At 45.0% G+C, this 25777-nt stretch overlaps 1 non-coding gene across 1 annotated transcript; it reads right to left on the bottom strand.

Annotated features, from left to right (window-relative positions):
* Positions 1 to 22644: 22644 nt before the first annotated feature.
* Trnat-ugu lies at positions 22645 to 22718 on the bottom strand. Its single transcript has one exon. It is a non-coding gene; the product is annotated as a tRNA-Thr (tRNA).
* Between the last annotated feature and the right edge of the window lie 3059 nt (positions 22719 to 25777).

The raw sequence follows: 25777 nt of genomic DNA, 5'->3' as shown, positions 1-25777 counted from the left end.
CCACAGACTGCACACAGCACAGCCAGTGATTTTCATACAGAGGTGGCGTTACCAATAAAAAAACCTAAACAGCCTACTTACATAGAGAAAACATAAACAGCCTACTTACAGCACCTTCTGTATCCATGGATTATGTTTGCGCTATCTGCCTGGTGTCGCTTATAGCGCCACCAGTCGTATCACGTGGTAAACTACGTGATTTCTTGCTCCGCGTTCTTTATTCACAAATGCACGCTTCCATGCCTTGCTAAACTCTTGGCCGACATCTCTTTTGATGTTGTTATCGCATGTAATTTCCATTGCTTCCCTAATCACAGACCTCAAGGAGTCAGCTGGAATTGCTGTACTTTCCAACTTTCTTGTTTTGATTTTTTGGACTATGAACGGCCACAGCTGCTTTTTCAAAATACCTGTACTGAAGGAAGCATTGATGTTGAATACAGCGATCAGCAACAGTCCAATTAGACTGCCTCAAACATGACATCGCCGTCGGGGAAGTCATCAGGGTTGCAGGTGATTCGCAGCTGTCAGCATTTCTTCGATTACTACTACAGGTCCCATGCGAGCACAGGAGAATGTCTCCAGTAGCAAAAGACTGCTCCCACCAGCCTGCATCCGTCGCGTGTTGCACCTTTCGAACCGCCGTTCACTTCGATCATAGGGTTTGTGGAGAGACCATCGACCTAACCTTGCAAAAATGTGGTTCATCCAAAGAGCCGAGACGTTTCCATTGATCGACAGGCGAATCCCGAAGGTCCCATACCCACTACAATTGTAACTGATGATGTCGTTGGGTCTACATGTGAACGCTTAGGGGTGGTCTGACGCGGTGCTCCATGTTCAAGAATGTACGATGAACGGTGTTCTCCGAAACACTGGAGCGTGCACCAGCATTAAGGTCTTTGGACAGAGATGCTGTTGAGCACCATCTGTCCCACTTGACAGAGCAGACAAGCCTCCGAACGCCCCGTTGTGTGAAGACTCGTGGACGTCCAACCATTTAGCACCTAGTGGTAGCTCCACTGTCCATCTACCTATTTCCGTAGATTCTCACGACGGTAACACGTGAACATTCGACCATATTCGCCGTTTTCGAGATACTCGTTCACAGGCTGTGCGTAATAATAACCTGCCCTTTATCAAAGTCACTTATCTCAATGGATTTCCTTATTTGCAACCCATATCTTCGCTGAGGTGATTCCCCGTCTGTGTCTGCTCAGCTTACATGCGTACTTTTGTTACCACTTCAGGTGCCGTTTCAAAAATGGCTCTGAGCACTACGCGACTTAACTTCTGAGGTCATCAGTCGCCTTGAACTTAGAACTAATTAAACCTAACTAACCTAAGGACATCACACACATCCATACCCGAGGCAGGATTCGAACCTGCGACCGTAGCGGTCACTCGGTTCCAGACTGTAGCGCCTAGAACCGCACGGCCACTCCGGCCGGCCGTAGAAAGCAAACCGCCTATGTGTTGTTCCTCCTGGTTTGATTGGTCGACATGGTGTCCTAGTTTTCCCGACAGAGATGGTCTAATGGCGTGGACTGAATACCCATTCAAATAATTGATGTCGGAGCCGAAGAGGTCCTTGTCGGAAATAGACCTGGCTCTGTTTGGGACCTTGCATAGCTCCCTTCCGAGCTATGCTGGTTGGGACATAGGTTCTTATGCGTGCTTTTCGGTACACAGAATGACCGACTCACCCATCTGCTTTCCGTCCGACCAGCAAACTTATAAAAGCAACATCCAGCAGGTCTCTAACTCCCCTGTAAATAACGTTTGGGTTTATGCCGTTCATATGAGTAACGAAGAGTCGTAGTGCCTTCACTGCCATTTGGTCAGATTAAAATTGTATCGCCAGACATCTGTGGAATCAAGATGGAGTGGGACATGAAGAAATTAGCTATGGCTACTGACAATGGTGTATTCATAGTTGTCCCACGCCATCAGCCGTTTCTTAGTAACTCCCTCTGTACAAAAAGTGCCTGGTCTTAAGAGGTGTGGAAACAATTTTAAAATTTCCGAGAAGAAATAAGCGGCCACTAGTTACATTGTTTCTTCCAACGGGATGTCCGCAACTCGTGGTCTATTGCCTATCATTGCTGCCTCTCGGTCTCGGGGTCCCGGGTTCGATTTCCGGCCGGGCTGGGGATTTTCGCAGCCTGGGGACTGGATGTTTGTGTTGCCCTCATCATTTCATCATCATCATAATTCGTGACACTAGACAGATACGACTGCGTAAAAATTAGGATTTTGTACGCGTGTTGATGACCGCGCAGTTCGCGTCCCACAAACCAAACATCAAACATCATCTTCTACTGGAATCTTCGTGAAAAGGAAAACCACGTCAAGACTGCTCATGATCACTTAGGCCTGTCCTCATCTTCTCTGCTGCAAACATTTGAGAGTTTTTAATATAATCTTTACATTTGGCTAATTTCAGGTGCCAATAATTTAGTTAATTACTTTGCCAGGCTGTATGCAGGACAGCTGATAACACTAAGATAGATCTGGTGGTATGCCTTATTTATGTATTGTAGGCATACCATACAACCTTAGTGGCCTAGGTGACTGTGGCTTCAAATTCTTCACAAGTTTATTAGAGAGCCCAGAGTTATCTTTGTTTTTTGTAGTATTACGGAGCATGTTGTAAGCTCATGCGTTAAGCTTTTCGAAAATCTCCTGTACACAATTTGGCGCGGATCTTTCAGAGATCGTGTGAAACTCTGCTAGCTCTCGTCTTCCATGAGATGTACAGCGTAGTATTCCTCTGCGCCCAAGTTGATGCTGTATTCGCTCAGGAGGATATTTGACACAGTACCGCGCAATTCTTTTTTGTTTTTGTTTTTTTTGTGGGTCATCAGTCTTCTGACTGGTTTGATGTGGCCGCCAGGAATTCCTGTCCTATGTCAACCTCTTTATCTCAGAATAGCACTTATAACCAACGTCCTCAATTGTTTGCTCAATGTATTCCAACCTCTGTCCTCCTCTAAAGTTTTTGCTCTCTACAGCTCTCTCTAGTACCGTGGAAGTCATTCCCTGATGTGTTAACACATATCCTATCATCCCGTCCCTTCTTCTTGTCAGTGTTTCCACATATTCCTTTCCTCTTCGATTCTGCGCAAAACCTCCTCATTCCTTACCTTATCAGTCCACCTAATTTTCAACATTCGACTGTAGCACCACATCTCAAATGCTTCGATTCCCTTCTACGCCGGTTTTCCCACATTCCATGTTCCACTACAAAACAATGCTAAGCTGCACACATACATTCTCAGAAATTTCTTCCTAAAATGAAGGCCTATATTTGGTACTAGTAGACTTATCTTAGGCAAGAATGTCCTTTTTGCCAGTGCTGGTCTGCTTTTGGTGTCATCCTTGCTCAGTCCGCCTTGGTTATTCTGCTGCCTAGGTAGCAGAATTCCTTAACTTCATCTACTTCGTGACCATCAATCCTGTTACGTTTGTCGCTGTTCTCATTTCTGCTACTTCTCATTACTTTCGTCTTTCGTCGGTTTACTTTCAATCTGTATTCTGTACTTTTTAAACTGTTTATTTCATTCAACAGTTCATGTAATTCTTCTTCACTTTCACTCACAATGGCAATGTCTTCAGCGAATCGTATTATTGACATCCTTTCACCTTGAATATTAATTCCACTCCTTAACCTTTCTTCTGTCCATCATTGCTTCTTCAGTGTACAGATTGAAGAGTGAGGGGGAAAGACTTTCATCGGAGCTGCTTTCAATGAGATGTTACTCGTTCGAACCCTCAGCCCCGACCCCACTAGATCACACCAAAGGCTTTGTTCCCAGCGTAGATTGGCGCGAGCCTTCATTTTTCTCATTGGCTGATATCACAAACAGCAAATCAGGTTGCAGTATTATCCCGCGCTAACCCGCGCTTTACTTCAATGACCAATCATAGTAAAACATTTCTTTAAATGGCAATTGCTAAATAAATAAATTTAGAAAAGTATCAAATATAAAATAACTCCTTCTCAAATTACCGATTAATTTGTGTTCTACTCACGATTTATTAGTACTGTAGGGAAGCAGCCTGCTCACGCTGTATAAAATTCACATAAGTCTTTCCATTGTGTGCCAGCCTAGCTCTGACGTCATAAATGTTGCGCAATACTTTAAAAATCAAGTAAATAACCTGAAACGTTTCTAGCATGTCAGGAGTAGTACTAAATCAATATGTGTAGAATATCAGTTCAATAACTTTAACCATTTTCGAAATTTGGACGTTTTTCTGTAAAAATCATTGGCGCAACAGAAAAGAGCAAGAGACTTGAAAATTTACATTTAGATTCCTTTTTCATAATAATTTAGTAGAAACAGTATTCTGGATCTCACAAATTAAAATTGTTGTTGAAATTCATGATTTTCTTGTTTTTGTCCTAGAAATTAAGGAAGCAAGATAGATTAAGTAGGCGAATAAATAAGGCTAGGATGTTTAAATTTAAGTAGAAGGGAGATCCGCTATAATCATAAAGATGTGAGAAGTTTCAATTGAATAACTATAAAACTATAGCGATAGCGTATCTCCAAAGGGCAAGTTCAGAGCTCGTCTACTGCGTGTAGTGTAACTAAATTAATTCTCTCGCCCAAAATATTTGACTTAGCCACGTCAGACTTTTATTGTGATTACTTACCTGTGTGCTGAATGCACATTTAAATTGAGAGCTTCATCGGCCATCAGCAAAGGAAGCAATAATTTATTCGGTAACTTAAAGTGGTGCATTACTAGCCCAGCGGCTAGTCGGGAGAGCAGATTTGATCAGGCGTTCCCTTATCCGTCCGCACCGCGGCTTTATATATAAGAACGCTGTGGGAGGAAGTAAGGCCCCAGTTCTCTCCAGACGCTGAATAGCACGCCACCTGTGCTGGGAGTCGCGTCGCGTCGGTATCATTGCTATAAACAGCCTCGGATGCCGTAATAAGTTACTCGGGATACGCGCAACCATGAAATCGTTTTCGAGTGAAGTGTTAATTCTGGGATGACTTTAATGACCTATCTTCAGTTTGCGTATGTCGTATTTTCACGTGCCGTCACGGGACAGACATTCTACCATTATTTTGCGTGGCGTTTGATGAACATTATCATCAAATTATGGCGAGCATTCACTTAAACATTTAATTTGGACAGTTATAGTTGCATCAGCGCATTAGACTCTGAACTGCTCTGGTAGTTGGATTGTGTGGATTCTTTTTTTTCATCTGTGACTTTCAGAATATAGCGAAAGTTTTTACAGGATCGTTTTTTGATTATGAATCCCAGACAATTTCCTAATTCCTCAGAGCTATAAGCTGTAGCTGTAAGTGTATTTCTCAGATGAAGTCGGCACTAGCAACTCTAATTACTGGCTTCACGTTTTGCTAATCACTTTCTGGTTGCCAATATTGTAGTTAGAGAGTCAGTGTTGAGAACGGCAAAAGACAGCATAAATAATAGGAACATTTATAAAACAATTAATTCCACCCGCCGCCCCACATATGGTTAATCGGCCGGGAAGTGCATCTTTCTTTTCTACATTACAAACCAAACATTAATTAACAAGTATGAATTCCACCCGCCGCCCCACTTATGGTAATCTGCTGGGAAATGCATCTTATCTACATTACATTAAATATAACAAGTATTAATTCCACCAGCCGCCCCACAGTACCATAAACTGACTGCACATTTAATTATAGCAAATCCCCTCTATAGTTTAACTGGTACTTCGTGAATAAACAAAACAGTTTTCATTTACTTCTGTTCTTCTTCACTCATACAACACTCAAACTGCTAATTACTACACATATAAAACAATTATAATTATGCAAATACAGTAAATATTAATCAAACATAACTTTACAACATTGTTTTGACTACGACTGCTAGCACTGCTGACCTCTGCCACCTACCAGTACAACTACGTGCAGCTCTGTAACTCAGATACATGTCAGCTGGTGACATCTGTCGATGACCCATGCCTATAACGATATTGTCCTAACAAGTGACTGGAGCGATGCGAAGGCGCTACGCCTCAAAAGCTTGTAAGGTTGTTACAGGGTAGGCTGTGCTTATAGATAATTAAGGAAAAATTATATAGTTGCTCCGTTTCCGAGTTCCTTGGGATTGAAGTTAGGCCGTTGCGTGCAAATTCAAGCGGCCCGCCAGATACAACTGGTTAAGTTGTTCTGACAGCGTAGATGATAGTGCACGAGACTGTGCAGCCTTTGGCTCGGGTTCAATCCTTAGAACTGTCCCACGTCCCAGAGAGCTATGCAAAAATCGCTCTCTTGTTCGGTTTTCGGAAACTAAACGAAGGGCGCGTTTGGCGTCACCGCCTGTGGCGGGCCAGTTGACTTTGTGCCCAACTTCTATGCTAATTAACACTGAAACAGCGCAAGGTAATGTATTTTTCTTAACAATTTATTATTTCTCAGCACCATCAACCCAGTGACACTTTTACAAGCTTTTCAGGCTGTTTCTGACCAGCCCGAATAATGTTTCTAATGGACAAGCTCGAAAGCTTCATGTAACTCTTCTCAGACGACTGTAGAGAATTACAGGAAGAGCTAGAGAGAATCAGTGACTGCCGTAGGCTCCGGCAGTTAACCCTTAACGTAAATAAATGTAACACATTGTGCATAAATGGCGAAGAAACTCACAACTGTACGATTGCACTGTTGGTGACAAATGAATGGAAACAGTAAATATCGTATAACACGCAGGAATAACGATTCGGAGTGACCTAAAGTAGAATGACCACACAAAACAAAATGTAGCAAAATCAGATGCCAGGCTGGGATTCATTGGAAGAATGTTGGAAGTTAGGCTTTGGTTGCATGTGGGTGTCCCTAACTGGCATGCAAATTAGGATCAGAGCGAACCTCTTACGCACACCGAACTCATGGAGTTGCACATCAAGTATTCGCAAGGAAAGACGCTGAACTGATTTGGCCCCAGTGCAACTCGTCTTGAACCGGCTAAACTTCACATAAATTTAATTAAGAGATTATGATGATGTTTGGGTTGTAGGGCGCTTAACTGCGCCGTTATCTGAGCCCGTACAAATTCCCATTCTTTGCTCTGTCCTACTCGCGACTTGCATGAATTATGATGAAATGATGAGGAAAATACTAACACCCAGTTCCCGGGCGGAGAAAATCCCCAACCCGGCCGGGAATAGAGCCCGGGACCCCGTGATCCAGAGGCAGCAACGCTAGCCACTAGACAACGAGCTCCCGACTAATTAAAAGATTAATTATAAGTAGTAATGCAGGAGAAATGCGTAGTTCAGGAGAGTAATTCTGACCTGGAGTATTACAATGAGATTTATTGACTCAAATTAAATGAATTGTGGCCCTCAACTACGTACCCTCCGACTCAGAGTCGAACTATTAACAGTTTTGGCGGGTTTCGTTGTCTAGGGGCTGGGATACGTAGTTGCGGCATTACAAGTCAAATACTGCTGAGTCTACAGTATACAATATGAATATACAAATGAATCGAATGGTCGAAGATTCCTATGACTCGGCAGTTGCTTAGAGGGACGCTCTGCCATTTCATCCACACATGTGTTAATGTCGCGCATCCGCGCCGTCGCCCATCCGCCCCCCCCCCTCCCCTCTCCCACCCCTCCCCCCCCCCCAACCTCCCACCGGCCTGCCGGTGTGGCCGGGCCGTGCGGTTCTAGATGCTTCAGTCTGGAACCGCGTGACCGCTACGGTTGCAGGTTTGAATCCTGCCTCGGGCATGGATGTTTGTGATGTCCTCAGGTTAGTTAGGTTTAAGTAGTTCTAAGTTCTACGGGACTGATGACCACAGATGTTAAGTCACATAGTGCTCACAGCCATTTGAACCAACCCCCCCCCCCCCCGCCCCCTCCGTTGATCACGAAACTGAAATGGTGAGAAAAGCATACACACCCTTTGCTTTGCTGCTTCGGATCACTTTCTAATTTCGCTGAAAGTCTTGAACTTACCTAGTGGCTCCACCCTGTACAGAAGAGCTAAAATTACAGTCGCACTACATTCCAAAGGGATGCGATAACTTTCAGTGGGCTAGCAGGCCCACAATGTCCTTATAGGAAGACTGAATCGTTCGGGAAGTGTCAGCAATGTCAAAAGATTGTCAAGGAATCGTCCTGTTGCTGATCAAACTGCGAACTGTCCTTTTCGATAGCAAAATGTGTGGGAATAAACGCCCCCAAGAGAAGAGGTGTTTCATTGATGCCCTCTTTGACACCTACTGTCGACTCTAAGCAGCGGTCTGAAATGTTTTCCTCGGCCTCGCATAAGAAAATAACGTGATTTCAATGTTGGACGTCGTGGTTCTGTTCTCCATCGCAGAGCCCTTCCAGGAAAGGGTGAAATGTGGGCAGGAGGGAGTGTGACGACCTTCCCATTGTGTGAGTCGAGGACGATTTAGCAGTGCGCCACTCTTCTGCACCATTACAGAGTAAAGTTATTGTCACCACTGACTCAAATTTCAAATTCTACGTGGTAGTGGGAGACAATTACGGGGTTTCGAAAAAAGTGGCTCTTTAATTGTGTTGCACAGTGTACATCTCGTGAGAAGGCAGTGAAGGTAAAACCAGAAAGATTCGAGCTGCCACGGAGGCTTACCAACAATCGTGACTGTAACAATGTAACAGGAAAGGATGATGGATGTGTCGTACACGAAGCACCCTTACAACACATTATAATGTGGCCTGTGGAGTATAGGTGTAGATGTAGATACAGATGCGGCCTCACATCGATAGCTCTGTGATTCTGCGTGTGACAAACCACTGCACAGTGCGAAGTAATAATTGATCGTTGCTCCCTCAGGTAGACTTTACAGATAGACGGTAAATTATTGAACAGTGAGAGACTGAGCTGATCGCTACACTGACCAAAGCTTTCGCTCCTCAAATGGTTCAAATGGCTCTGAGCACTATGGGACTTAACATCTATGGCCATCAGTCCCCTAGAACTTAGAACTACTTAAACCTAACTAACCTAAGGACATCACACACATCCATGCCCGAGGCAGGAATCGAACCTGCGACCGTAGCAGTCGCGCGGCTCCGGACTGAGCGCCTAGAACCGCTAGACCACCGCGGCCGGCTCGCTCCTCAGACAAGTTGGTTACAGACGTTCATGCAGACCACCTCGAAAGCAAAACGTTTGACTTAGTCAAGCGGATGCTATCTCTTCACTGTTTGTCACCTAAAATACATAGCATTATTCTCGGCACTGATTTCAACTATCAGATTTAGCGTTTAGTAGAAAGGCATTTGGGATCACAGAGCACTTCATGCGTTTGATGGCTGCCCATCGTATACTTTAATAGTGATTGCATTGTGTCATAGTCGTCGTAATTAGTAACAAATCCCGGTATTGTTCGGCCTCTGGCGATAGGCATATTTGTGTCCAAAAGCCGCTTCGTTAACGCTTGCACCCCGCTGTGGCGCACCGTTGATCGTGACGATGGCGAGGGGGGAAGGGGGGCGGCATTCACTGAGAAGCTATCGTTCCTGGCAGTCTTCAGAGGAAGGGTATGACTGTAGCACATCCAGTTGTGTGACCAGTCAAAGAAAAGGAGGCATTTCCAGTAAGACAATGCTTGGTTGCAGACAATGTAACTCATGGAAGTAGCTCTTCCTTGCTTCTGCGGACTACTTTTTTTTTTTTTTTTGTCATCAGTCTACTGACTGGTTTGATGCGGCCCGCCACGAATTCCTTTCCTGTGCTAACCTCTTCATCTCAGAGTAGCACTTGCAACCTACGTTCTCAATCATTTGCTTGACATATTCCAATCTCTGTCTTCCTCTACAGTTTTTGCCCTCTACAGCTCCCTCTAGTACCATGGAAGTCATTCCCTCATGTCTTAGCAAATGTCCTATCATCCTGTCCCTTATCAGTGTTTTCCACATATTTCTTTCCTCTCCGATTCTGCGTAGGACCTCCTCATTCCTTACCTTATCAGTCCACCTAATTTTCAACATTCGTCTATAGCACCACATCTCAAATGCTTCGATTCTCTTCTTTTCCGGTTTTCCCACAGTCCATGTTTCACTACCACACAATGCTGTACTCCAAACGTACATCCTCAGAAATTTCTTCCTCAAATTAAGGCCGGTAGTTGATATTAGTAGACTTCTCTTGGCCAGAAATGCCTTTTTTGCCATAGCGAGTCTGCTTTTGATGTCCTCCTCGCTCCGTCCGTCATTGGTTATTTTACTGCCTAGGTAGCAGAATTCCTTAACTTCATTGACTTCGTGACCATCAATCCTGATGTTAAGTTCCTCGCTGTACTCATTTCTACTATTTCTCATTACCTTCGTCTTTCTCCGATTTACTCTCAAACCATACTGTGTACTCATTAGACTGTTCATTCCGTTCAGCAGATCATTTAATTCTTCTTCACTTTCACTCAGGATAGCAACGTCATCAGCGAATCGTATCATTGATATCCTTTCACCTTGTATTTTAATTCCACTCCTGAACCTTTCTTTTATTTCCATCGTTGCTTTCTCGATGTACAGATTGAAGAGTAGGGGCGAAAGGCTACAGCCTTGTCTTACACCCCGCTTCTTAATACGAGCACTTCGTTCTTGATCATCCACTCTTATTATTCCCTCTTGGTTGTTGTACATATTGTATATGACCCGTCTCTCTCTATAGCTTACCCCTACTTTTTTCAGAATCTCGAACTGCTTGCACCATTTTATATTGTCGAACGCTTTTTCCAGGTCGACAAATCCTATGAAAGTGTCTTGATTTTTCTTTAGCCTTGCTTCCATTATTAGCCGTACCGTCAGAATTGCCTCTCTCGTCCCTTTACTTTTCCTAAAGCCAAACTGATCGTCACCTAGCGCATTCTCAATTTTCTTTTCCATTCTTCTGTATATTATTCTTGTAAGCAGCTTCGATGCATGTGCTGTTAGGCTGATTGTGCGATAATTCTCGCACCTGTCAGCTCTTGCCGTCTTCGGAATTGTGTGGATGATGCTTTTCCGAAAGTCAGATGGTATGTCGCCAGCCTCATATATTCTACACACCAACGTGAATAGTCGTTTTGTTGCCACTTCCCCCCATGATTTTAGAAATTCTGATGGAATGTTATCTATCCCTTCTACCTTATTTGACCGTAAGTCCTCCAAAGCTCTTTTAAATTCCGATTCTAATACTGGATCCCCTATCTCTTCTAAATCGACTCCTGTTTCTTCTTCTATCACATCAGACAAATCTTCACCCTCATAGAGGCTTTCAATGTGTTCTTTCCACCTATCTACTCTCTCCTCTGCATTTAACAGTGGAATTCCCGTTGCACTCTTAATGTTACCACCGTTGCTTTTAATGTCACCAAAGATTGTTTTGACTTTCCTGTATGCTGAGTCTGTTCTTCCGACAATCATATCTTTTTCGATGTCTTCACATTTTTCCTGCAGCCATTTCGTCTTAGCTTCCCTGCACTTCCTATTTATTTCATTCCTCAGCGGCTTGTATTTTTGTATTCCTGATTTTCCCGGAACATGTTTGTACTTCCTCCTTCATCAATCAACTGAAGTATTTCTTCTGTTACCCATGGTTTCTTCGCAGCTACCTTCTTTGTACCTATGTTTGCCTTCCCAAATTCTGTGATGGCCCTTTTTAGAGATGTCCATTCCTCTTCAACTGTACTGCCTACTGCGCTATTCCTTATTGCAGTATCTATAGCGTTAGAGAACTTCAAACGTATCTCGTCATTCCTTAGTACTTCCGTATCCCACTTCTTTGCGTATTGATTCTTCCTGACTAATGTCTTGAACTTCAGCCTACTCTTCATCACTACTATATTGTGATCTGAGTCTATATCTGCTCCTGGGTACGCCTTACAATCCAGTATCTGATTTCGGAATCTCTGTCTGACCATGATGTAATCTAATCGAAATCTTCCCGTATTTCCCGGCCTTTTCCAAGTATACCTGCTACTCTTGTGATTCTTGAACAGGGTATTCGCTATTACTAGCTGAAACTTGTTACAGAACTCAATTAGTCTTTCTCCTCTTTCATTCCTTGTCCCAAGCCCATATTCTCCTGTAACTACATTATATTATTTCATCATATTACAGCTTGAACGGCACTGCCTGGCCCGCTACCTGTAAAAAATTTGTATTATACAGAACCTAGAGGCGTATTTCAGCTGATACGGGTGGCGGAAATACCGCAAAGTACCGAAGAGAAGAAAGCAGCCACTCACACCACCCTGGGTTACTCCCTACGTCTGAATTCGAGGAACCTGAAGCAGCACTTCACAAACCGAATATTTTCACAGTATTTAAAGCTGTTTCCTTACTGCTGTTGCGCAATGTCGTCGCTAAAAGTTTGTAGTGGTGTCAGTCAAGTATCGATGTATGAATTCTTTTCGCGTGACAACAGATATAAAACTAAATTAGGACGTGAGAGATTAATAAAGTCAATAGCAAATGGTAATTGAGATGCTCCGGGATTGTATTTTTTTGAATGTTTGTAAAAACGGCGAGATTGTTCTCGGAAAATCCTGTTGCGCACTTTTCGATAATCTACATTAGTGGAAGACTCCACAGGATTTCTAATGCCACCACCAGATAGTCAGGAATGCCTTTCAGGCGACAGAGACGCTACTATCAACACCTTACTGAGTTTGAACGAGTTCGTGTAATATGATTACGAGAAACTGGATGTTCCTTTTGTTCTATTGCAGAAAAACATGGGAGGAATGGGCAGGAATGCAGCCAGTGTAAATGATTGCTGGCAAGAAGAGCGGGCCACGTAGCACTGCCGAGAGGGAAACCGACGTGTTCGGCGTATGCCTCTGGCGCATCGTACTGCATTTGCGTAACAATTTGAGCAGCAGTTGGCAGCACATCGACACAACGAACTGTTACAAATCGGCTACTTCAGGTACATCTCTGAGCCAGACTCCCTGTGGCGTGCATTCCACTGACCCCAAACCACCACCATTTGCGACTTCAGCGGTGTCAAGCGTAAGCTCATTGGAGATCAGGGTTGAGGTCTGTTTTGTTTGCTGATGAAAGCTGGTTCTGGCTCGGTGCCTGTTATGGTCGGGTGTTTGTTAGGACAAGGCCAGTTGAAAATTCTACAACCAACCTATCTGCGAGCTAGAAACACCGAACCCACACCTGGAGTTATGGGGTAGGGTGCGACTTCGATTGGACAGCATTTCAGGGAGTGAGATTTTCACTCTACAGCGGATTGTGCGCTGATATGAAACTTCCTATCAGATTAAAACTGTGTGCCCGACCGAGACTCGAACTCGGGACCTGTGAGTACCGGGCGTGAGTCATGCTTCAGTAGCTCAGATGGTAGAGCACTTGCCCACGAAAGGCAAAGGTCCCGAGTTCGAGTCTCAGTCGGGCACACAGTTTTAATCTGCCAGGAAGTTTCATATCAGCGCACACTCCGCTGCAGAGTGAAAATTTCATTCTGGAAACATCCCCCAGGCTGTGGCTAACCCATGTCTCCGCAGTATCCTTTCTTTCAGGAGTGCTAGTTCTACAAGGTTCGCAGGAGAGCTTCTGTAAAGTCTGGAAGGTAGGAGACGAGATACTGGCAGAAGTAAAGCTGTGAGGATCGGGCGTGAGTCGTGCTTCAGTAGCTCAGATGGTAGAGCACTTGCCCGCGAAAGGCAAAGGTCCCGAGTTCGAGTCTCGGTCGGGCACACAGCTTTAATTTGCTAGGAAGTTTCATATCGGCGCACACTCCGCTGCAGAGTGAAAATCTCATTCTGGAAACATCCCCCAGTCTGTGGCTAAGGCATGTCTCCGCACTATCCTTTCTTTCAAAAGTGCTAGTTCTGCAAGTTTCGCAGGAGAGCTTCTGTAAAATTTGGAAGGTAGGAGACGAGATACTGGCAGAAGTAAATCTGTGAGTACCGGGCATGAGTCGTGTTTCGGTAGGTAGCTCAGATGGTAGAGCACTTGCCCGCGAAAGGCAAAGGTCCCGAGTTCGAGTCTCGGTCGGGCATACAGTTTTAATATGCCAGGAAGTTTCATTTCAGGGGGTATTTTCCAACAAGATATCGCTCACCCACATACCTCTGTTGTAACCCAACATGCTCTACAGAGTGTCGACATATTGCCTTGGCCTGCGTGATCACCAAATCTGTCTCCAATCGAGCACATCATCGGACGAGGACTCCAGCGTCATACACTTACAGCATTAACAACCGTCTCTGTACTAACCGATCAAGTGCAGCAGTCATGGAACTTCGTCCTACAAACTGACATCCGGCACCTGTACAACGCAATGCCTGTACGTTTGAATGGCTGCATTTATCATTCTGGTGGGTACACTGGTTATTAATGTAACACTATTCCACGTTTGGAATGGCTTATCTTCCCCTTACTTAGTGCTCTAGCAATATTTATCACCTAGGTATGTTAATCTACATTAATTATTTTTTGACGCTGCATTTTTTTCCATCAGTGTATTCCGTACGTGTTTATTGTGTTTGGCAGGCACAGCTGGTGCAAATCGGTGCATAGTCAGATCAATGCGCGGCACTAGCAGATCCACTTTTCTTGTCAGACCCTGCGGGTCCGACTTTTTGTCCGTACTGGATTTTGTCGTCGAGGCGACACAAAGTTACCTCCCCAGAAAGGCGGCGGCCAGTGTGGGCTTCAGTCGTGCCTCTGCCCGCCTCGACCGCGGGCCTGGGCGTGGTCGATCGATAGCTGTCGGGGGAGGGGAAACGGGGGCAGGGGGGGGGGGTTGAGAGGAGGGGGTGCCGGGGCCGGGGCCACAGTTGCTTCAAGTGTCGCATTCCGCAAGCGAGGCCGCGCCACACTTCCTACTTTGCAAACTGTCGCGTGCAGAAGGGCACGGAGTCACTGTCACCGTATAATACGCCACTGCGAGCTGGATTATACAAACTGGCGTTTTCTCTAAGTCCGAAGTTCTTTGAGGCTGTTGAAGATTGATGCCCTAGTACGTGGAGGAACCACAACGCTAGGAAAAAATGTAGGGAAATGAAAAGCTGCAGAAGAACGACGCGTGGTGCAGGGATCGACATGAACGAATGTAGGGCATTACACATAAACTAGCGGCGAAGTCCCGTCACTGTTTGGTTATGCTATTGTCGAAGGATCACTGAAGGAAGTTACCTCCATTAAGCATTACCAGTGGGCGTACGGGGAGATTTGAAGTGGAACGACCGCATATAAGTAATCGCAGGAAAGGCAGGTACCAGATGGCATCCTCTCAGAGAGCGTGGTCCACGCTCTCAGGTGGTAGTCTGCGAATCCCTCTTTCGACCAATACTTGAATATAGCTCGTCAGTCTGGGTCCGGTACCCGATAGGATTCTTTAAGGATACAGAAAGGACATTAAAAAAGTTGCGGATGTGAGGTCTTTATTGCATTGATCGCTTGTGGATACACAGGATTACTACACTACTGGCCATTAAAATTGCTACACAAAGAAGAAATGCAGATGATAAACGGGTATTGATTGGACAAATATATTATACTAGAACTAACATGTGATTAAATTAGCAAGCAATTTGGGTGCATACATCCTGAGAAATCTGTACCCAGAACAACCACCTCTGGCCGTAATAACGGCCTTGATACGCCTGGGCATTGAGTCAAAGAGAGCTTGGATGGCGTGTACAGGTACAGCTGCCCATGCAGCTTCAACACGATACCACAGTTCATCAAGAGTAGTGACTGGCGTATTGTGACGAGTCAGTTGCTCGGCCACCATTGACCAGACGCTTTCAGTTGGTAAGAGATCTGGAGAATGTGCTGACCAGGGCAGCAGTCGAACATTTTCTGTATCTACAAAGGCCCGTACAGGACCTGCAACATGCGGTCGTGCATTATCCTGTTGAAATGTAGTGTTTCTCAGGGATCGAATGAAGGGTAGAGCCACGGGTCGTAACACATCTGAAATGTAACGTCCACTGTTCAAAGTACCGTCAATACGAACAAGAGGTGACCGAGACATGTAACCAATGGCATCCCATACCTTCACGCCAGTCTGGCGATGAGGAATACACGCTTCCAATGTGCGTTCACCGCGATGTCGCCACACGCGGATGCGACCATCATGATGCTGTAAACAGAATCCGGATTCATCCGAATAAATCACGTTTTGCCATTTATGCACCCAGGTTTGTCGTTGAGTACACCATCGCAGGCGCTCCTGTCTGTGATGCAGCGTTAAGGGTAACCGCAGCAGTGGTCTCCGAGCTGATAGTCCATGCTGCTGCAAACATCATCGAACTGTTCGTGCAAATGGTTGTTGTCTTGCAAAAATCCCCATCTGTTGACTCAGGAATCGAGACGTGGCTGCACGATCCGTTACAGCCACGCGGATAAGATGGATCTCGATGAACGCGAGCAGCAATGTCGCGATACGATAAATCGCAATCGCGATAGGCTACAATCCGACCTTTATCAAAGTCGGAAGCGTGATGATACGCGTTTCTCCTCCTTACACGAGGCATCACAACAACGTTTCACCAGGCAACGCCGGTCAACTGCTGTTTGTGTATGAGAAATCGGTTGGAAACTTTCCTCATGTCAGCACTTTGTAGGTGTAGTCACCGGCGCCAACCTTGTGTGAATGCTCTGAAAAGCTAATCATTTGCGTATCAGAGCATCTTCTTCCTGTAGCACGTCATCTTCGTGGTGTAGCAATTTTAATCGCCAGTAGTGTAGTTTCGACAGAACTATGCTGCCGTCTTCAATTCCACAATGTAAATAGAACGAGTACGTAGGTGGCACATGTTTTAACGTTCTACACCTTTTTTTAATATGAGTCCGTGTCCGCCCCCGTTAGCTGAGTGGTCAGTGCGACAGACTGTCAGTCCTAAGGGCCCGGGTTCGATTCCCGGCTGGGTCGGAGATTTTCTCTGCTCAGGGACTGGGTGTTGTGTTGTCCTAATCATCATCATTTCATCCCCATCGACGCCCAAGTGGCCGAAGTGGCGTCAAATCGAAAGACTTGCACCAGGCGAACGGCCTACCCGACGGGAGGCCCTCGTCACACGACATTCCATTCCATTCCATTATGAGTCGGTTATGATGATACGAAAACTTACTTGCATTCTATCGCACAGCACTGTTTCATAACCTGCACACCATGGATCTGAAGATGGCAGGTTAGTCCTGTGGAAACTGGTAATCTAGTGTACCTACACGCGATCAAGGCAATAAAAACTTCATATGTGAAGCTTTCTTTACATTGAATTCACTGATCGCTTTCCAACCAACAATGTTAGCTATTTAAATTGAGGTAACAAAAATCATTTTACCCTGCGTAGAGCAGCAACTCGACGTGACACGGAATCAACAAGTCGTTGGAAGTCTGCTGCAAAAATATTGAGCCATGCTGCCTCTATAGCTGTCCATGCTTGCGAAAAAGTTGCTGGGTCATGATGTTGTGAACGAACTAACCTCTCGATTATGTCCCACAAATATTTGACGGGATTCAGGTCGGTCGATATGGGTGGCTAAATCATTCACTCGAATTCTCCAGAATATTCTTCAAAGCAACCGCGAGGAACTGTGGTCCAGTAACATGACATCATCTGACCAGGCCACAGTTTCCCACACCTCTAGGGTCTAACCGTTATGGCCAAGAGCCCAGGAGAAGCGCTGTATTTTGCAAAGGCACTATCGTCGGTCGCTTGCTGCCATAGACTATTAACGCCAAATTTCGTCGCACTGCCATCACATATACGTTCGCCTTACGTCCCACATTCATTAATGTGGTTATTTCACGGATTCTCGCTTATCTGTTAGCACTGAGAACTCTGAGGAAATGGCACTGCTCTTGGTGGTTGAGGGAAGGCCGTCGGCCACTGTGTTGTCCATGGTGACATTCTCGGCACACTCTTAGTGGATCTGAGAATACTTAATTCCGTAAGGATTTCCGAAACAGAATGCCCCATGCGAATAGTTCCAGCTACCACTCCGCGTTCAAAGCCTGTTAATTCCCGTAGTGCGATCGTAATCACGTCGGAAACCGTTCCGTGTGAATCACCTGAGCCCAAGTGATATCTCCACCAACGCTCTGCCCTTTTATACCTTGTGTACGCGATACCACCGCCATCTGTACATGTGCTTATCGTTATCCCATGACTTTCGTCACCTCTTTGTGTAATACAGAAAGAAGCTAAGCGCGTTTCGTCGCAGAGTCATCTAATAAGCGCGAAAGCCCAGTTGCAGACGTTACAAGTGACAGGTGAAGCGTTGTGCCTCACGGCGTGATTAAAATTTCGTGAGCGTTCTTTCCTGGAATAGCCAACCATTATAATACTTCCTCTTTCCTATATCTCGCGAAAGAGCGGCTTTCGTATTATAGATATAGATGTAGATAAAAGACTAACGACAGACGAATTAATGGAAACGCACAGCACTCGTTTTCCAAGAGGATTACGGAATTGATTATCATTTCTAATGGATGGGCATCGTCTTATACACAAGCCACAAAATTTCGTTATAAATGCAATGAGCCAGTCTCCTGGAGCTACGTACTTGCCCCTTCTTACTTGTCCGTCTCAGTGTACCAGATGTACGTCTATGTCCTTTAGATAATTGGAACTCTGTCATTGGAAAGGTACAGTTGAGTATGAACTACCGATGAAAATTTCTACCTAAAAATGAGCTATTCGTAAAGGAAATTCCTGCAACAGTCCGTGATCACTGAGAATATTCTGTGAATAAAACCGTCTAGATCGCTTAATACAAGTTGCCAGGGAATCCCAAAGCATTTCTGGGACAGTGCTACTTTTAGTTACTTTATTGCTGGTAATCTGAAAGATTTTAACCACAGAACAATTAGTAAGGGTTGAGTTGGATGTTCAATGACCTGCGCTTTCTCATGTTCAGGAACGGTTTCGCTGACGTTGTCTTATAGCACTCCCAACGCAAACAACCACTGTAGCTTTGGTCAACATGTTCAGGGAACTGCGCTGTAGTCAACTCTCGAGCAGAATTCAAAAGCGTGGACAGATCGTCTGAGCCGAGAACTCGGGATCCCAAGGTCCACTGTGTGGCAAACCTGGTGCTTCGTAATGAAGAAAAGTGGTTATCACGTCCAGGTGATCTTGAACCTGAGGACTATGCAGCACCATGGCCATGAGCCACGACTTAATTGAGGAAGTGAACAATAACATTCGTTGTTACAATCCCTGCTCATTTATTAGGCTACCTTACATAATGTAGCATCTTCAATCGCTACAGGAAAAGGATGTGGGTTGATGGTCAAAAACGCATCGCCAAGGAATTGGAACATAACACTGCGAAGGTAAACACCGCGTCGTCCAAGAGCGCATTTAAGGTGTATTCTTTATTGATAACTGAAGAGAACATCACAAGCCAAGATTGCTAAGAAAGCATTATACTAGATGACCGATTTCGACAAAACTGTGCTGTCATCATGGATCTTATATTTCGAAATTATTACAACAAACTGTTCATCAGTGTTGCAAATTGCTTCCCAGTGAATGTACACTTCCCACTACAGGGAGATCACTGGTGGGTAGTGGTAGTGGAAAGCGTGTGGCAGTGTGAAGCAACTAGCAACACTAATGGAAAACATCTTACAAAATTTTTAAAGCACAAGATCTGTTGAAATAAAATGCTTTTTTAGCGATCTTGGCTTGTGAAGCTTTCTTCAGTTGCTATACACTGCAGATCGTCCCCATACTGATCATGTCAGGAATATACACTCCTGGAAATTGAAATAAGAACACCGTGAATTCATTGTCCCAGGAAGGGGAAACTTTATTGACACATTCCTGGGGTCAGATACATCACATGATCACACTGACAGACCCACAGGCACATAGACACAGGCAACAGAGCATGCACAATGTCGGCACTAGTACAGTGTATATCCACCTTTCGCAGCAATGCAGGCTGCTATTCTCCCATGGAGACGATCATAGAGATGCTGGATGTAGTCCTGTGGAACGGCTTGCCATGCCATTTCCACCTGGCGCCTCAGTTAGACCAGCGTTCGTGCTGGACGTTCAGACCGCGTGAGACGACGCTTCATCCAGTCCCAAACATGCTCAATGGGGGACAGATCCGGAGATCTTGCTGGCCAGGGTAGTTGACTTACACCTTCTAGAGCACGTTGGGTGGCACGGGATACATGCGGACGTGCATTGTCCTGTTGGAACAGCAAGTTCCCTTGCCGGTCTAGGAATGGTAGAAAGATGGGTTCGATGACGGTTTGGATGTACCGTGCACTATTCAGTGTCCCCTCGACGATCACCAGTGGTGTACGGTCAGTGTAGGAGATCGCTCCCCACACCATGATGCCGGGTGTTGGCCCTGTGTGCCTCGGTCGTATGCCGTCCTGATTGTGGCGCTCACCTGCACGGCGCCAAACACGCATAAGACCATCATTGGCACCAAGTCAGAAGCGACTCTCATCGCTGAAGACGACACGTCTCCATTCGTCCCTCCATTCACGCCTGTCGCGACACCACTGGAGGCGGGCTGCACGATGTTGGGGCGTGAGCGGAAGACGGCCTAACGGTGTGCGGGACCGTAGCCCAGCTTCATGGAGACGGTTGCGAATGGTCCTCGCCGATACCCCAGGTGCAACAGTGTCCCTAATTTGCTGGGAAGTGGCGGTGCGGTCCCCTACGGTACGGCGTAGGATCCTACGGTCTTGGCGAGCATCCGTGCGTCGCTGCGGTCCGGTCCCAGGTCGACGGGCACGTGCACCTTCCGCCGACCACTGGCAACAACATCGATGTACTGTGGAGACCTCACGCCCCACGTGTTGAGCAATTCGGCGGTACATCCACCCGGCCTCCCGCATGCCCACTATACGCCCTCGCTCAAAGTCCGTCAACTGCACATACGGTTCACGTCCACGCTGTCGCGGCATGCTACCAGTGTTAAAGACTGCGATGGAGCTCCGTATGCCACGGCAAACTGGCTGACACTGACGGCGGCGGTGCACAAATGCTGCGCAGCTAGCGCCATTCGACGGCCAACACCGCGGTTCCTGGTGTGTCCGCTGTGCCGTGCGTGTGATCGTTGCTTGTACAGCCCTCTCGCAGTGTCCGGAGCAAGTATGGTGGGTCTGACACACCGGTGTCAATGTGTTCTTTTTTCCATTTCCAGGAGTGTATAACCATTTTCACGTCAACATCGACCTGAACATGCATCAGTAATTCAGGCAGCCCTAAATGTTTGCCAACATTTCGCATTAGCTAATGTTTCAATAGCACGGCGCCCCACCGCACATCAGGCATATTGTGCGTAATTACGTCAACGAGACGTTTCCATGACACTAGATTCGACGAGACTCACCACGGATCTGGGCAACATGTCTCGTCTGGTCTAATGCTCTTGGACGTCCTTTCAAGGGGCCACAGCAAGAAGTACGTGTACAAGGTGAATATTAGGAGCCTGAATCACGTGCGTGAACGCATTTCGGCAGCGGTGCGAGCAGTTACCCAGGAAATGTTGCAGCGCGTATTCAGGGGCACCAAGGATAGATATCTGTTCTGCCTGGATATGATTGGCTGTCATGTAGAACGGCAGTCATTTCATTCTACATAAGGTGTCTTCTTAAATGTTACATTTATATTCTTTCATTCAAATTAAAGCGCTCATTCCCGGAAATGGTTGGAGACTTCTAGGGCACCTTCTATATGTCTTTATTTATAACGTCGTTTCGGCTACCGCCATCGTCAAAACAGAACTCAGAAATTGTACAACAACGATTAGTGTCGCTGTGAATAATGCTTCTGTCCAATTTGGTTGAGATTATATTGATACTTACACTGAATGTTGTTGTACAAGATCTAATTTTTGATCAGATGATAACAGTATCCGAAACGAGGTCACAAACATAGACATATCTTAAGCGATCTGAACTGTTTTGTTCGCAAAAATAAATTAAGGAACAGCGCATGATAGAAATAACTATAGCTAATGATCTATAAAAATAAAAATTTTCTTTACAATGGGGTTTTCTAAGTCAAAGCAAAGATATAAAGTTGATATACGCTACGTGATCAAAAGCATCTAGATACTATTAGTTGACACTACTATGGAGCGTCACGACTTGAGGTCTGATGAGGTCACTTTCAATTATGTGTCTGAATGTCTGTGGAGAAATACACTGAAGACCAAATGAGACTGGTACACCTGCCAAATATCGTGTAGGGCCCCCGCGAGCACGCAGAAGTGCCCGAATACGACGTGGCACGGACTCGACTAATGCCTGAAGTGGGACTGGAGGGAATTGACACCAGGAATCATGCAGGACTGTCAATTAATCCGTACTAGGGGACGGAGAAATCTTCTGAACAGCATGTTGCGAGGCATCCCAGATATGCTCAATAATGTTCATGTCTGGAGAGTTTGATGGCAAGCGGAAGTGTTTAAACTCAGAAGAGTGTGCCTGGAGCCACTCTGTAGCAATTCTGGACGTGTGGAGTGTCGCATTGTCCTGCTGGAATTGCCCAAGTCCTTCGGAATGCACATTGGACATGAATTTATGCAGAAGATCAGATAGGATGCTTACGTACATGTCACCTGTCAGAGTCATATCTAGACTAAATGATAACTGATTGAAACCCTCAGCTGCCAACAGGCGTTGTTGATATACCTCTATGTGGACAGCTGAAAATGCGTGCCCCGACCGGGATTCGAACCCGGGATCTCCTGCTTACATGGCAGACGCTCTATCCATCTGAGCCACCGAGGACACAGATGAATAGCGCGACTGCAGGAACTTATCCCTTGCACGCTTCCCGTGAGAGCCACATTCACAACTGTCCACAATCACATACGTGATGTTCCTAATAGATATTTGCCCATCCACTCATTACTCGCGCCCACTAAGGTGACGATTCCCGTAAGAGTTCGGACAACCTGCGCGTATTCGCACATACGAAGGTCAATGGCCGGGTAGCCATTTAACTGTATATGAAGATAGTAACTGTTCTCGAAAGAACCGATATCATTGATGACCGTGCAGCTTCTCTAGAATAAATGATAATTGATTGAAACCCTCAGCTGCCGACAGGTGTTGTTGATATACCTCGATGGGGACAGCTGAAAATGTGTGGCTAAGCCATGTCTCCGCAATATCCTTTCTTCCAGGAGTGCTAGTTCTCCAAGGTTCGCAGAAGAGTTTCTGTGAAGCTTCGAAGGTAGGAGACGAGTTGCTGGTGGAATTGAAGCTATGAAGACGGGTCGTGAGTCGTGCTTGGGTAGCTCAGTCGGTAGAGCAGTTGCACGCGAAAGGCAAAGGTCCCGATTTCGAGTCTCGGTCCGGCACACAGTTTTAATCTGCCAGGAAGTTTCATATCAGCACACACTGCGCTGCAAAGTGAAAATCTCATTCTATTTGGTACCTTGTTAGGTCATCCGGATGATCGAAAATTCGGAATTCCAGAAAATACATAAATTTATATGCTACATTTCGTTTTCATATAAACTCACGAACTGTTCTATATTTTCACATTAACTTTGATTAGGTATTGAAAAAACTACACATACAATGAAACAATCATTAAGTTACTTTGAGTCACAATATACTACGTCATTTACATGCTGCGCGGTGAAGCAAGCGTTTCACCAGTATAAGTTCGGCCGAAATTGTTTCCGCCTGCCGTTCCAATTAAACCATTATTTTGTCCTCGTGCGTTGAAGCGTCTGTATGTGTCTTAATGCTTCCAGACTGTGCTATAGATTGTCAATTTTTTGTCGTCATTGTTAGCAGACGAACAAACTACCATAATTACATCAGAAATCATGCCGCAAACAGTCATTTATTTCATTATCACCTTTGGCTGAGCATTCTGGAAAGTTTGAAAATACCTAAAAACTCCGACGGATTGACGTTGCCACCAGATATTTTTTCGGTGTGCAAACTGCGTCTGCGGACTCGGAAACTGATTGCCACGTCATCGTTCAAACAGACTCCGTCGACCTTCCAATAATAAATTCAGTAACAATGTTTTCAATAGTTCTCCATTATCCATCCTGAACAATGCATCTACCTTTTTTTCCAAAGGCGCTACCATCAATTTTCTCTATGTTGTCCTTTCTCACCCTTAGCAAATAATGGCTCAAATGGCTCTGAGCACTATGCGACTTAACTTCTGAGGTCATCAGTCGCCTAGAACTTAGAACTAATTAAACCTAACTAACCTAAGGACATCACACACATCCATGCCCGAGGCAGGATTCGAACCTGCGACCGTAGCGGTCGCTCGGCTCCAGACTGTAGCGCCCAGAACCGCACGGCCACTGCGGCCGGCCAAATAATGGGGGAATATGGTATTGCCAGCTGAAATGTTAACTTAATGAATTACACTGTATGGTCGTTGTCTCCATTTACATTATTTTCGGAGAAACACTGTGTAGTTAGTGTTCTTACCTACCAGAAAGAGACTAACTAACCAGGTGAACCGGAGATCTAGAATAATGAGGGATGGATTAACAAGGTTCCTCAGTTTAGAGTGAAAAAATATCGTATCTGAATTACACAAGGTTAAAGAAAAATGAAAATATTAAAATTATTAGATATAAGGAGATAGAAGATGCCTTCAAACCGGGTTTATGAATGGGGCAGTGGTGTAGGTGACATGTGTGTCTGAGTCTTGCGGGTGACTCTGATGCAAGCGTGTGCAACATGCTGCTGTTTTTGTGTCACTGTACATAACGGTTAATACAAAAACAACAACAATCTTTTTGTACAGTTGAAATGTGCTTTAAAAAACTGTTAATAGATTAAAATGACCTATTCCTGGAATAGCAAAAAATAAATACATTCCTCTGAGGAAATCACTCTTCATCTCTGTCGGCTAATAATGGAAAAATTTGATCCATAGAAGTGTTTATTGTTGTTCTGCAAATTAATATCCAAATCTGTTTAGTCATATATGTTGACAGAAGACATATTGCATCCTTAAGTACTTATCACATTCCTGATAAAGAGTTTAATAACACCTTCTCTATCTTACTGTCTGACGATAAAATTTATTGTTAGTTATATCATAAGAACTTTAACCTCCATTATGGTTGGTTCTTACCAGACAAGTAAATGTTTGGTGCCTTTAGGCTAATGAAATACAGGAAGAAGAAATTGCAAACATAGAACCATAAGTCGTAATTTCAAATGGATATTTCCGTGCTTTGCGAGCCCTTAAGTTAAATGGTGCATTTATGTAGGCTTTCCATCTAGTTTATAACAAAAAATTATTTTTATTGATGTTCTGAGAGACCACAAAAGTAGGTCGCAGTGAAACGCACAATCCACTGTTGATCGCTACTGTGAAGCAGTAGGGACATAAAATTTTGTAGGTGGAACTTTCCGCTTTTACCATCTAACGTGTATTTAATTTTTGTTTTCTGTTGTTTCAGGTAAGTCAACACGGAAGATTTGTGCGTCATCCTACTATGAGGACGTGCAGGACCGTAGTACTCCAGACGTGTTGAAGCGGTTCAGCAACATGAATACGCAGTACGTTTTTGCCCGTATACGGATACAATACGAGGTATGTAAGTAATTATTTTCGGTGACAGAGGTTTCAGCTTGGTGAGTGCAGCCATTAGCACCAGTTATATTCAGGTATACCACCAACAGGAGCCGCAACTGACGCCATGTGTCAGTCATTCATCAGCTCATCCACAGTGCCAGAGACATCGGCACGAGAAAAATCGTGGAGCGTACTAGAACTGCACAAGGATTTGTGTTAACGCTAATCGAATCACTGAGATAAAGAATAGGTTCATGGAGACCGTGATTAATTGCGT

This window comes from Schistocerca americana, chromosome 2 (assembly GCF_021461395.2).
Source record: "Schistocerca americana isolate TAMUIC-IGC-003095 chromosome 2, iqSchAmer2.1, whole genome shotgun sequence".
NCBI classification, from domain to species: Eukaryota; Metazoa; Arthropoda; class Insecta; order Orthoptera; family Acrididae; genus Schistocerca; species Schistocerca americana.
This window is presented reverse-complemented; position numbering and strand designations above follow the sequence as displayed.